At 38.9% G+C, this 14,669-nt stretch overlaps 1 protein-coding gene across 22 annotated transcripts in view; it reads left to right on the forward strand.

Moving 5' to 3' along the window:
- TENM3 (teneurin transmembrane protein 3) overlaps window positions 1-14,669 on the forward strand; it is a 1,577,510-nt gene that overhangs the window by 667,533 nt on the left and 895,308 nt on the right. The window lies entirely within an intron of this gene.

The following is a 14,669-nucleotide window of genomic DNA, read 5'->3' on the forward strand; positions in this document are numbered from 1 at the left end:
AAAGATGTGCAAATAATATTAACCATATCACACGTTGGTTGCCAGACCCAGAAATTTGTACAGTGCTGACAATCACAGGGTAAAGCAGATCTGAATTGGATGCTGTAATTGCCAATAAAATAAGGGTTGGTAAAACATGTAGAGGTTGATTTTCGAAAACCAGAGAGTGCAAAATCTGGTACAGCTCTGCATAGAAACCAATCAGTTTCCATTATTTTTTTTTTTTTGTCAACGCTTAATTGAAGAAGCTGATTGGCTACCATGCACAGCCTCACCAGATTTTACACTCTCCAGTTTTAATAAATCAAACCCTTATTGTTGTTTCTATTTTGTCGGTCATTCATTTAAACTATGGTCTGCTTATATAATCATTGTCTAGTTTTGCTGAGATTTGTAGTCGATGCTTTCTACAATTATGCTTTCTTGATCTTTGCACACATTGCCAGACCCTAATCATAGTTATGGGTCTGATTATATGAAGTACTGGATAAAATTAACTATCCCCTTCCTTATAGTGGAAATGTGAATGTTGCATTTTTCTGTTATTATATAAACCATGATTAAATATTTATTGTTGCATCAATTTCAGAATTTTTATAAGTTTCACAAGAGTTTGCTGTCAATAAAATTATATTATTTTTTTTCTATTTTTTTATGTGTTTATGAATCTATACTATGTTGTTAATATTTTTATTATTATTATTATTATTATTAATAATAATAATAATAATAATAATAATAATAATAATAATAATAATAATAATAATAATAACAATAACAATAATAATAATAATAATAATAATAATAATAATAATAATAATAATAAGAAGAAGAAGAAGAAGAATTATGATTATGATTATTATTATTACTAATAATAATATTGTATACCATTTTATTTTACCTAGAGTTACCCCACACATCATTTTTTGATGCCTAGGGTTTGGAAATTATTCTTTTATTTAGGAAGAATAAATCCATTCTGGTCTCAATGGCAATGTCATTTTTTTTTTCGATTTTTACTATACCTTTAAAAGAGATTATATTCAAGTAAATAGGAATATCAATAGGTTTTAATGTTTTAAAAACCTGCTGCTTTATACAGTTTGCTTCATAATACTACATGATAAGGCTGGTTTACTAAAGTAGTTGGAAATCTTCATACACTACATTTTGTGAAATTGTGCTTTATCTAGCCAGTGATTTGCAGATAAATAAGTAAACACAAATTGGCTTTGCATATAATTGGATAACTGAAGTGAATCTTCACCAAATTTATTGTGTAACCATTCTCAGTTCCTTTAGTATATTAGCCTAAATGGTTGTGCTTTACTGCTTATTCTCAGAACGTTTAGGGCATATTTATACACATTCACTGGTGGTGAACTATTCACTGTGTATTAAAACACATTCACCAGAAAGGTTTAACTAGAGTAAATACGTACTGAATACCACATTTATCTCTTTATAAATGTATTAATTTATTTATTTATTAACTTTATTAACCAGGTAGACTCAGAGGCAATTTCACACTTTGGCTATGAACCGAAATTAGTTGAAATTAGTTCAGTAATATTATTTATTTTGGCACAAAACTTTTTGATATTTTTGTGAGGGACAAACACGGATATATGGTATGGTCTTCCACATATTATTTAATTTTCTAGGTATTTAAAGGCAAAAAAAGGAAAACTAGGAAAATTTAGTTTTTTTCCTCCAGTTTGACAAGTGATCATTTTAAAACAACAGGTTTTACCATAGACATGTGCTAATTTTTTAATTCTTTGATTTGTCAATCAGGAAGGATAACAGGGACAGAAGAGTTGGTTAGGGCAAATTAGGGGTAACAAAGGGCTCAATGTGGTTAAATAGGAAATCATTTATTCTGCATAAGGCCATTCAAACCTAGTTAGTCCTGTGTGGCCCATTTTTTTAACAATACAAAATTCAATGAAAAACAAATAAAGGCAAAACAATCAGCAGAAAAATAATAGTTAAGGGGAGAAGGGCTAATAATTATGGCTTGCAATTGCTGGCCATAGCAGCATTAGAGGAGTGGGACAAGTCATACAGCACACAACCTGAACACTCCTATTATGTTTTTGAGGGTGTATGCCTTGCCTCCTATGTCCATAAAGCAGGTCCTGGCAACTAAACGCATAAGTGTGTGCTCGACTGGGAATGGGTTATTTCATTGGTTTCTAATCTTGTTAAAATATACACTGGGGGGGTTGATTTACTAAAACTGGAGAGTGAAAAATATGGTGCAACTGTGCATGGTAGCCAATCAGCTTCTAACTTCAGCTTGTTCATTTAAGCTGATTCGTTTCTATGCAGAACTGCACCAGACTTTACACTCTCCAGTTTTAGTAAATCAACCCATTATTTTTTTTTATCTGGTTACAGGTATGATACCGGTTACAGGTCACCCAAACAAGCAAGGTGGTAGTTGTGTAACTAGCAGTCTCATCAGCCAAATGCCTACCAATGACCATTTCAGGGATGATGATTAATTAAAGGGTTTGTTACCCCAACATTTCATATTCCTGATATGTGCCTGCTGTACCATGTACTGAGAAAGAATCCTGTTCTCTTTGTATTGCTTCCTTTATGTGAAATCCCTAGTGTTCTGCTAGTCCCCTTGCTTGCCTATTAAAAACTGACCACATTAAGCAGGAGAGCACATCATGGCCAGTTCTCTAGCTATGCTGGGAACTCAGTGTACTCTCTTCAAATGTTCAGACTTGTCCTGACACCCCCTAATGCACAGCCATTCACTGGGAATCTCAATGTGCTGCTGCTTCTCCAGCATAAAAGCTGTGGGGAGCAGCAGAAGTTGAGAACAGCCCTCTTTTCTCTGCTGCTGAGAACAGAGGGAATGTAATTATTATTATTATTATTTCGGGTTCTTATATAGCGCTGTCAATTTACGCAGTGCTTTACATATACTTTGCACATTCACATCAGTCCCTGCCCTCAAGGAGCTTACAATCTAAGGTCCCTAACTCACATTCATACATACATAGTAGGGCCAATTTTATACAGGATCCAATTAACCTACCAGCATGTCTTTGGAGTGATCACTTAAAAAAAAGGGAAAAAAGGTATTTATAATGTTTTTTTTTTTTTTAATATATCTATATAAAAATGTTTTGCCCTTAGTTTTTATTTTAAACTGAATTGGTTGATTTACAAGGTGATCATTTACAATCACTTTAACTGTACAAAACCTTAAAACGTGAACACTTAGCCAAGGTGAGCAATCCTGTTCATGTGCTTGCTGTGCAAGATATATATATGCCTTATGCCCCATACACACGTGCAGATTATCTGCAGACTTTTGTCTGCAGACTTACCAAAACAATATAATATGAGGTCAAACCTAAACACTTTCAATTTGTATGCAATCCGGCAGGCCCTTGCACTACATAGAAAAGGTAAGTCTGCAGACAAAAGTCTGCAGACAATCTGCACGTGTGTATGGGGCATAAGAGTCAGATCATACCTATACATCAGCCAATCTCTAGAGCAGACCTCCTCTTCATCCCGTTGCTTGTATTAATTAAGTACCTTCTATATCTGTCACATTGAATATTTTTTTAATCAGACTATTTTTCAGCAGACTATTTGGCAGTTTAGTTAGAACAGCAATTTGCCAGAAAGAGTAAACAGATCCGTGGGCTGGGAATGTGAATACACAGCTTGTAAGAGCCTTGCATGCCTGCTCTAAAAATCCAGACACATCCCCATTCCTTTCATTTTTGCACTTATCTTGTTTATTAAAGGTGACATAAGGGTCAGTTTGGTTGCAGCCATTTCTCCAAGGTTTATAGAACAACTCCGGAAGCAGATAGTTGATCATGATGTGATTATTTGGGGTTTTGCATAGCACTAATTTGCCGGTGATTCATAGCTGGCCTCGGCTGCATTTCAAGAAGTCTGTTTTATACGGTTTCTGAACCAGCACTTCATATTTTAAAGACGTGAAATGTTTTTGGCATTGTTATATGTGATAATCATCAAGCGATTTAGTTGAAGTGTCCTGAAAACAGTAACCACTCCAAACGTTCATTCCTGCAGTGGCAAGGAATATTGCTTTGAACTTCAATGAGTGGCATGTTTAAGCTCGGGGCTTTTCTGCACAAGCCCTTCTCATTCATACAACTGAGTGACCAAATATCCAAGTATCACTCCTGAACCACCAGCAAAACCACTCTTTCCTCCTCGCCACAAGACGGATAGCACTTATAGAACTAATAAGATTTATTCTGACACTAAGTGGGTCACAAAGTGCAGAATATGTATTTCATTAGGGCTGTGGTGTCATTACATGCTGCAGACAAAATGCTTTCATTTTGTACATTTACACCAAAAGAATTACTGTGTTGTGTATTATAGCCTAGGAAAAAAAATTGGCATAAAATATGGTTTATAAAATAGTGTTTACCTTGGCATGCTTTAGGGAACCAGGCATTATTTTATTTTACACTGATCATTCATAACATTATTACCACTGATGGGTAGAGTGAATACCATTGATTATCTTGTTACAATGGCATCTGAAGTGACAAGCGTAAGTGTCTGAATGACTTTGGCCAAATTGTAATGGCTGGGCAACTGAGTCAGAACAGATCTTAAACTGCAGATACTGGGGATTTTCCCAGTTTACTGTGGTTAGGACCTACCAAAAGTGGTCCAAAGAGGGAAAACTGGCAACAGAGTCATGGGCAGCCAAGGCTCACTGATGCACATAGGGAGCAAAGGCTGGTCCATGTATTCCAACCCAATAAGAGAGCTACTGTTGCTCAAATTGCTGAAAAAGTCAATGCTGGTTCTGATTGAAAGGTAGTTTGTTGCATATTGGGCCGCTTAGCAGCAGACTGGTCAGTGCCCAAGCTGACCCGTGTCCACAGCCAAAACCATGTGAGCATCAGAACTGGACCACAGGAGCAATGGAAGATGGTGGCTTGGTCTGATGAATTCAGGAATGGTATGGGGAACACAATAATGAGCTTGAGGTGTTAACTTGGCCTACAAATCTCCATCAAACCAAGCATCTGTGGGATATGCCCAAAAAACAAATCTGATCCATGGAGGCCCCACCTCACAGTTTACAGAAAGTATAGGATCTACTACCACTGATGGCTTGGTGCCCAATACCAAAGGAGGTCTAGTGGAATCCATGCCTCAATGGATTACAGTGGGTTTTCATACTGTTATGGCTGATTGGTGTATATAAAAATAGGTAAAAAGCAATATGGTAAATCCATATGTTGAACGCAATGTCAAATTATTTACTAAATAAAATAAAATTAATTAAATAAAGAAACTAAATTTTATGAATTTGAGAATGTAAATTTCCACTGTGAATTGTTAAAGTAATACCAAGCACAAATTACATTTCTATAGCTTAAAAGAAGAATACTTATCTTTGCTGGTGTCAGTGTTGAATTTTTGCTCTCTTGAAGAGCATCAGACACTACTATCTAACACTTCTAGGTGTTTTGGTTAGCATGTTCTCTGCTGGCTACTGCGGTTTCTCTCGCTAATTCCTACTGTGTCCTATAGCGATGCAGGGGATGGTCGAAGGAACTACAGTGTTCAGCAGGAAGACATGTTATATTACACACTCAGAGATGCTGGGTAGCATTTGGCATGTGAAACTATTCTAAAGAGCATTTTTTTTTCTTTTTTGCAGGGTAATTTTTCATATTTATTCAGTTGAGGAAGTAACAGTCATTTGGTAAATTAGGATGACTATTTTTTTGTGGCTTAATAACTGCTTCTTTGGTTTGCAAGTGTGCCTATGACATTAAAATTAAATGCATTCAAATTAAATGCGCCCTTTTTGAAAAGACCAGAAAACAGTTCATAAGTAAACACAGTTGCATGCAAGCCTGCACATACTTATGTCAGATCAGCTGAGTGAACATACAGTATGAGTATTGACTGAATTGTGGAAGTTGGAAAAAATCAAATTATCCAGCAGTGGGCATACTTCATGCACATGCATGTGCAAATAATATGGCATCATGAATACTAATGAAAACTCATTTGTAATAATGCTTTAGGGCTTATAATAAAATTACAGAAAGGAAAAATATGGAATAGATTATACATGAAATATATTGCTCTCTGATCCCATTAGTGCATTTTTAAGTGTCATTGTAGAATTGCCAGCATCCTAATAAGTACAGTCAAACACATAACAAAATCTGAGGTTCAGAAAGTAGTGGAGGAATTATTTTATTATTTATATATAACTATTCTAATATAAGAATGGTTGTTAGGCCAAAACATTTATATCTGAGCTGCAGATATTTAATTATGTATTATTTAATTTGTTCTATGTACATTATTCCTAAAAAATATCCAGTATTTCATTTGTCTCTATGTATTGTTATTTTGCTGGAAAAACGTCCACAAATCTTTAAAACATTTCAAAATCCAGGTCTACCTAGTATGGAGATTTCACAACCTATCTTAGAACCATTCATGGCATAGTCACAGGCTGCACGCGCCGTCATGGGTAAGCTTGGTAGTCACACATGCATGTGCTTTGCAGGTCTTTTGAAGGCTGTGCAGTAGCATCCTATTATTTTCTATGGGAAGACCATCTTCCTTGGGGACTAATGATAGATGGTCATTCTATAGAAATTAGTGTATACTACCTCTAAGAGTACAGGGATCTTTTAACCGACACCTATTGTGAAGCACAGTGGCTGCCACTGCTGACCTCTCCTTAAAATGCTAGTTGTGTGGCTGGTATGATGACCCACTAGCTTTGTATATGCTGAGTCACTGAACCATGTAACAGATTCACAACTCCAATATGCCTAATGTGCAAACCTGCTCTTATCTGTGATTTTAAATGTTTTAAGCCCCAGATTCAGCATAACAGACAGGCAACTAGCATCTTTAGAAAGATGTCGGCCCCTTATCTCTCCCATGACAAGTCTACTTAAGGCCACTTTTACACCTGCAAATGGGCCCAGCACCAATTACATGTGTGAACCCCAGTAGGGGTTCCCGGCGATTAGCTGTGGGACGTAGCCCAATTAAAATCAATGGGAGACTTCCAGTTCCCACAGCTAATTCCAGCGACTTTAATGTAATTGCACATGTAGTGACCACCTGCGAGTCATCAGCCCTACACAGAGACAGTCTACGTCCCAGACTGATCACTCTCACGTGATTACTGCATGAGCAATTACATGAGAGTGGCTGTGATCTCTTAGATTGTAAGCTCTAACGAGCAGGGCCCTCTGATTCATACTATAATAAAATGTATTGTATTTGTACTGTCTACCCTCAAGTTTTAAAGCACTGCATAAACTGTTGGTGCTATATAAATCCTATATAATAATAATAATATTAATAATAATAATAATTAGCTGCGGGAACCAGCAGCCTCCCATTGCTTTCAATGGGGCTGCGTCTTACAGCTAATTGTCAGGAATCCATGCTGAGGTTATCACATGTAATGGGTGTCAGGTCTATTTACAAGTGGAAATATGGCCCTTATATCCCTGTAGCTACAAGGCGCTGTTTAGTGTTTCCATCTTAACTGAGAAGGTAATACTTGTCCTAGGAAGTTGTGTGGTATGTGTGTAGTAAGCAGTCGAGGGTCTGTGTTTGCGTGTGTGTGTGTGTGTATTTTCTTTGGTAGCATTCCATCTACAATTTCCTGAATACTACCATAGCAATAAAGCAGCACAACTGGCTTTATTTGTTTCCATTTATTCATTTTTACTGTTACCACAAGTCACAGGGAATTGTGGTGGGTAATTTACTAAGTCACCCCATACTTCTCTGGGAAATATTATCTCCTCTCCGGCTTCCACAGTTGTTTACTTTGTATATCAATCAAAGATAAAATGCCATGGGCATGAATGACTGAGTTGAGGGCTTGGGATATGCAAGTCAACTCTATGGAATCTCTGAACTTAGCCTCCCCATCCATCATAAGAATCTTTTAGGCTGTGATATCCATGGCAGTCATAAAACTGTCTAGATAATGAATAGACAGGGCTAACATGCAAGATAAAATATGCTATCTTCCTGCTCCCTGCTGCTGCTGCCTGGCCACTTTACCTGTTAGCAGACTACCTCTGCAGCTTCAAGTCTTATCTGCACTGTGGTTACACAGCGATTACCACACACCGATTGTTTGGGTCAGGCTGGAAGAGTCCATGATTTATTTTGACCATTAACTCCACCTTTAGGCACTATTTAGGAGATAAATGTGCTACAAATATGTTGTACAATAGATTTATACAAGTATCCTCATTTTTTAGATTTTTTTGTTTTTGTTTTTTGTCTGAATAAAGACTTTGTCGTCAAATAATTTTCCTTTACAAAGTGATTGTAAAGTCCGAAGGTTTTTTATCTTTTATCTATGCATTAAGATAAAAAGCCTTCTGTTTGCAGCAGCCCCCTCAGCCCCACTAATACTTACCTGAGCCCCATCTCTATCTAGCAATGTTACAGGGGTGTCTCGGCTGCCCGAGACTCTCCCTCCTGATTGGCTCAGATGGCAGCATGACGCCATTGGCTCCCACTGCTGGGAGCCAATTCAGTGAGCCAATCAGAAAGAGAGGGGCCAGGGGCACGCCGCGGCTCTGTGTCAAATGGACACAGGGGCTGCAGCTCGACTTGGGTGCCCCTATAGCAAGCTGCTTGCTGTGGGGTCACTCAACAGGAGGGAGAAGCTAGGAGCACAGAAGAGGGACCCGAGAAGAGGAGGATCGGGGCTGCTCTGTCCAAAACCACTGCACAGAGCAGGTTAGTATAACATGTTTGTTATTTTTAACCCCCCAAAAAAAATGAGAATTTGCAATCACTTCAACCTCTTACCAACAGTCTAGCGTACATGTTTTGCAGCAGGGCGGATAGGCCTTAACACCCAGGTGCTGCATATATGCATCCATGGTGCACCACTGTTCCATGCTGAAAGTGCACTCACTGCGCTCCCCCTTAGAATTGGAGGCGGTGGAAGGGGCTCCTACTCATGTGACCATTGTGACAGCCAGTAACAGCGTACACACGAACCAAGGAACAAGGAACTCCACCTCTTCCTCGTGTTGTTCAGAACCCATTAAAGGGCAGGCATGAGGCATCACTAGGTGTTCAACTGTCACACTCATTTTTTCTTTGATTTGTTATGACTAAGCTCGCTTTTCCCTTCTCTAGTATAGCATGGTTTGTCCCTTAATGAAACACGTTAAGTAATTAGGAAGCAGTGTATTGTGGAACTTCCTACCTTCTCAATCACCTGACTAGCTGTCACAGTGGTCACATGATCAGGAGCCCATCCTGCCTGCTCCCTATCAAGACCTAGAGACTGAAAGCTGTGTATGATTGGAAGCACAGAATCTCAGCCCTCCATGGACGCATATGTGGGCATTAAAGCCCAACCTCTTAGTCACCATACATTTTTATTCAATATGCTTTAGCAAAGGGCAAAAGGAATGTATAATCTTTATAACGTCTTAACTTCTCATATAAAACAATAGTTTGAAGTATATATACTTGTCAATTCGTGTTAATGTTTTACACAGTTATTTTTTTGTGCATAGTTTATAATTATATATTTATATGGGGGACATACATATTTGTTCATTACATACATGGGCTCTGTATCTGGCTTAGCAGTGCAACACAGTGCTTGTGCTTTACTGCTTCTTCCCACAATGCAAGTTTTAAGGTCAGCTGACTCATTGAATACAATATTCTCTATGCATTTGGTAAGCATTTAGGCAGTATATTTTGTAGCTTATCTATCCTTTAATGACTAATCTACAAATATCTACATTTGTTACAACTACAAATACATGGCAAAGCAAGCATGTACGAAATGTGAGAGGCTTAAAAAGTAAAGATAACTAAAAATAAATCAGGGTACACACAAACAATTGTTTTCATTCAACCTGCTGGTTGAGAAACTGACAGATCCCAGCATCTATGCATGTTATGTGGATGCAGGGATCTCTGCCTCTGTGTCTTTGTATTCCGACAACGGGGACTGTACCCCCCCCCCTGCCAAATGTTGGTATTCCAACATGATCACTCAACAAAAACCGATTGTTGAATAGAGATGAGGTTCCTGCTGCTGAATTTCTATACATGTGTACCCAACTTAAGGGCTCCAGCATGATCATTCAACTGGAACCGATTGTTGAACAGAGAGGAGGTTCCTGCTGCCGAATTTCTATACATGTGTACCCGACTTAAGGGCTCCAGCATGATCATTCAACTGGAACCGATTGTTGAACAGAGAGGAGGTTCCTGCTGCCGAATTTCTATACATGTATACCCGACTTAAGTGCTCCAGCATGATCATTCAACAGGAACCGATTGTTGAACAGAGAGAAGGTTCCTGCAGCCGAATTTCTATACATTTGTACCTGACTTAAGTGCTCCAGCATGATCATTCAACAGGAACCGATTGTTGAACAGAGAGAAGGTTCCTGCAGCCGAATTTCTATACATGTGTACCCGACTTAAGTGCTCCAGCATGATCATTCAACAGGAACCAATTGTTGAACAGAGAGAAGGTTCCTGCTGCCGAATTTCTATACATTTGTACCCGACTTAAGTGCTCCAGCATGATCATTCAACAGGAACCAATTGTTGAACAGAGAGAAGGTTCCTGCTGCCGAATTTCTATACATTTGTACCCGCCTAAAGACCTCTATGAAGATACACTGCACTTTTCCTGTGACATGCAATTACATCTAGATTTAATTAAATGCAATGCAATCTTATTAAAAGGTCAAATCTTACATTAATATGATTCTAAAAAGTGTAAAAGATATACTAGAAGAAAATAAATTGAAAAGCTGAATTTCCTTTTAACATTCCCGCCCCTATAATGATGGTCAAATGTGTGTATATTATAACTGGAAATGTGGGGTTTTCATGGTGCTAAAGTGGCAGAATAGAAATGATAGACAGTGCTGTGCAAGTAAGAACACCTTGGGGTGCCTGCTAAAGATACTGTTATTAATTAGTAGTCAGTACAGGGTTGCTTTAAGGGTATTTCCACTCTTGTATCCAAATTTGAATATCGACTTTATATTTGTTACAAGTCTCCATTTACATAGCAAAGTTTAACAAAAATATTACAATTGCCTTGCTTACCTTTTTCGGATGCTTTTTTTCTGGAATTCCTAGCAAAGAAAAATTATATTTAGTTCTCTTTGTCATGAGGGTGATTGGGAAGCTCTGTTAATTATAATTAACTTGGTTTGGGGGCAGACATCTTATCAGGTTCACTAGAGTTGAAAACTGTCTTAACAAAAGATTAAAGGTTCAGGAGCTGGGATTCTCTATTGGAAAGTAATGAGACCTGGGACAAATTACCCTAAGCTACCTCAGAAACATCTAAAAATAAGAAATATTTAAAAAAATTTAAAAATTAGGCGTGCTGTGTAAATAGAAACACATAATAAACATAAAGCAGGGTTTTCTCAAATTTGACTACAAAAGTGGAAAAACACTTTAAGCCAGCCTTGTTGTTCTCTATTTTAGTTGTAGAAGTAATCTGGGGATGCATTATCCCAAGCAGGATCACTGATAAGGGGGTTTCACTGGGCCTTCTATAGGGGCCCCCGGGCCCCGTCACTTTACAGAGGGACCCAGCCGGCAGCTTCAGGCTTCATTTAGGATGTGTACAGTCAGTCACAGTCAGTGTACACATACTGTTCCCCCGCAATGGGTCAGTAGACTGGATATTGAGGGGGACTTCTTTTTTCATTTTCTGGGGCACCTGCGGACATACACACTATCCTGTGCCTCATTTCATGTGAAGTCCTGGCTCTCTAAGGCAGACCATACACTGTGCAAATTTCTTTCCTGCAGCCACAGGTTACAGGAAAGAAATTTGCACAATTCCCCCATCAACACAGACAGAGCTGACAGGGGAAACCCTCAAGCTGAGCAATTGCCTGATACCAGCGGAGGGGGGGCAGGAGCAGGTGGGGTAAGCCATCCCCACTGGGAGAAGACAGTGATTATCGCTAGTGGCTGTGACAGTCACTAGTGATATTCGGAAGATCAACTTGGTACATTCAGCCTGCCCGTTAACGGTTCAAATCTCCCCCAGTTCCAATTAAACAGGCCGAGATTCAAACTGTGTATGGAAGTCCCTGCTGCTGGCCTGGCGGAGTGATTTTGTTTGGCTTGCCTTGCACACTGTCTGACTCTACCTTGCACACTGCCTGACCCTCAGTAACTGCTGAGGGAAGTAGGCAAAAGAAGAGCACTGGCAGACTGCCAGACTTAGGGCAGCCTAGATGGAAGCGACCAGTGCAGGCAGAGGCAGGATGTGATGTCCATCCACTCAGCAGCCAGCCCAGCAGTGCACACAGAGGGATCGCCAGCAGTGACAAGTCTCAGGAAAGGTACAGTCATGACAGTGCACACACACCTTTCCCTAAGTCCTGATCGCTGCCTAAGTTCAAATATACAGCAGAAAGCAACTAAATGTGAACATCATTATTATCATGATGATAGCCACACAGTACAAGTGCTTTAAGCCACAGCACCTGTACTGTGTGGTTATCATGACGATCCTTAAAGAAAGGACAGTGAAATGCATCTTTAAGCTGTCCATAGATGGTTCAAATCTTGGTTGGTTCAGCAAGGTCCGGCCGAGATTTGAACCATCAGTGGGCAGGCTGATTATACCCAAGTCAATTGTTGTATGAATTGGGTACAACCAGCATGTCGGGTTTTACATGTGATTATTGCTAGCAGCTATTATAGCCACTACCTGTAATCACTGTCATCTCCTGGAAGGGATGGCATCCCCCCAGTCGTTGTTGATGGGGGAATCGAGCATGATCCAGATGATTTTTGTGCAGCTAAAAATATCACTACTGTTGTCTTTTATTTTTTGTTTTCCCTGATTTATTTATTTTTTGTTTTGTTTTCTATCACTACTGTTCTGCTCACCTACAGCCCACCTCTGTTTTCCCAGGCTGTCCTGCTGCAAGCGGTCGGGTTGGTAGCATACCGAGTAGAGAGAGGAACATCAGTTTCTCCCTGCCCTCTGTGATGAATGAAGTTACGAAGATTAGATCACTTCCAGTTTGAGATCTGTGTTTACCTGGCTGGTACTGCCCAGGAAAGCAGCCAATCAAACCAATCTGTGTTTGATCAGTTGCCTTGAAGGGCAGGGGAGAGATCAGGGGTCTAAAAGATCCCTGATCTCTCCATAAAGAGGCCTTGTCACAGCCCCAGCTATCACAAGACTTGTTATTTCTCCTCTTTGATAGCAATAAAGTTGAACTTGAAAAAAAGCAATATTCCTAGCACCAGACCTCTTGTCTAACTCGAAACTGGTAACCTATAAAGGCTTTTAAAGCATTTTTTATCCCTTGAAGACAAAGCTGCATTATTTTAGGTGGGCGGGCAGGGTTAGGAGTGGGGTCATGGGCAGAGGTTTGGAGGTTTCGTCAGATAGGCTGCATGGGGCCCCATGATTCCAGGTTATAGGGAACATTATGCAACAGGCATTGCTCATTCCACCTAAATGTATACATTTCCAAGGACATATTCATCAGACACACCAAGGTTTTAACATATCTCTGGGAATGATGAACTATTGGTCACCAAAAATCAAACATTTCCTGACCCTCAGAACTTTTAGACTTTGCAACAAGGCAGTGCAAATGCAATAATTACATACAATTTGTTGTAGAATCAGTCAAAGTTTACCCTGCATCTAAACATTGGGGCAGTAGGAACAACAATAAGTTATTGGTTACTATGAGACTCTGCACTTTCCAGTTTTTTTTTTTTGTTTGTTTGTTTTTTTTTTGTATCAAAAACTTGCAAAAACTTGCAGCAAAGTTCTAGATTGAACATTTCTTTTATTCCTGGAATTTATGGATCTGGCCCACAGTCCACACCAAAATCCATATTATAGTAGTAGCTATAATAGAAGTTACAATTTACTTTTTTCTGCCTCCCTGTGTAATGAAACTCTTAAGATAAACAAATGAGTACCAAGAGATTATCTTTACTCATAAACAAGTATCTCCCGTTGTTTCTTTTAAAATGTATTATACCTCCAAGCACTTCTGAACAAAAAATATTCTCATGAATGTGTTCTGCGTTATTAATCAGTAGCTTTATGTAAATATTTTAACACATTTGTGCTGCATATATACCCCACCCTTGCTTTCCGTAGACCATATTCACAGCATATGTTAGAGATCAGTAGACTTGAATTCAATGCCTGGTGCTTAATTCCAGGGCTCATCATGTTTTAATTACACTGTGGCTCGATCAAAATGAGAGAGGTCTTTTCTCCAGGCTGATGGTGGCAAGGAATTATTGCATCTGTTTAACCCCATGATGTGTAACAAGTCATAAATCAATAATCCTGTTGCAAGGCACTCCTGTATACCAGCTGATGTATCTGTTATTAATATAACAATATGGCTGGATGCAAAGGCTCAGAGCGAAATTTACTTTCTGCACAAACATCTTGTTTTCATGCCTTGAATCTAGAAGTCAGTTTTTTTGGAGAAATGAGTGGAACGAACATCAAATCATTAGTTTAAATATTAAAAACATATGCAGCCGTTACAGTTGTTTTTTTGATACAACCTGGCAGCCCACACACCTTGTGTATTGTTAATTAACTGGAGGTGATGGGGCAT

Source organism: Pelophylax lessonae (assembly GCF_965119305.1).
Source record: "Pelophylax lessonae genome assembly, chromosome: 1".
In the NCBI taxonomy this organism is placed as follows: domain Eukaryota; kingdom Metazoa; phylum Chordata; class Amphibia; order Anura; family Ranidae; genus Pelophylax; species Pelophylax lessonae.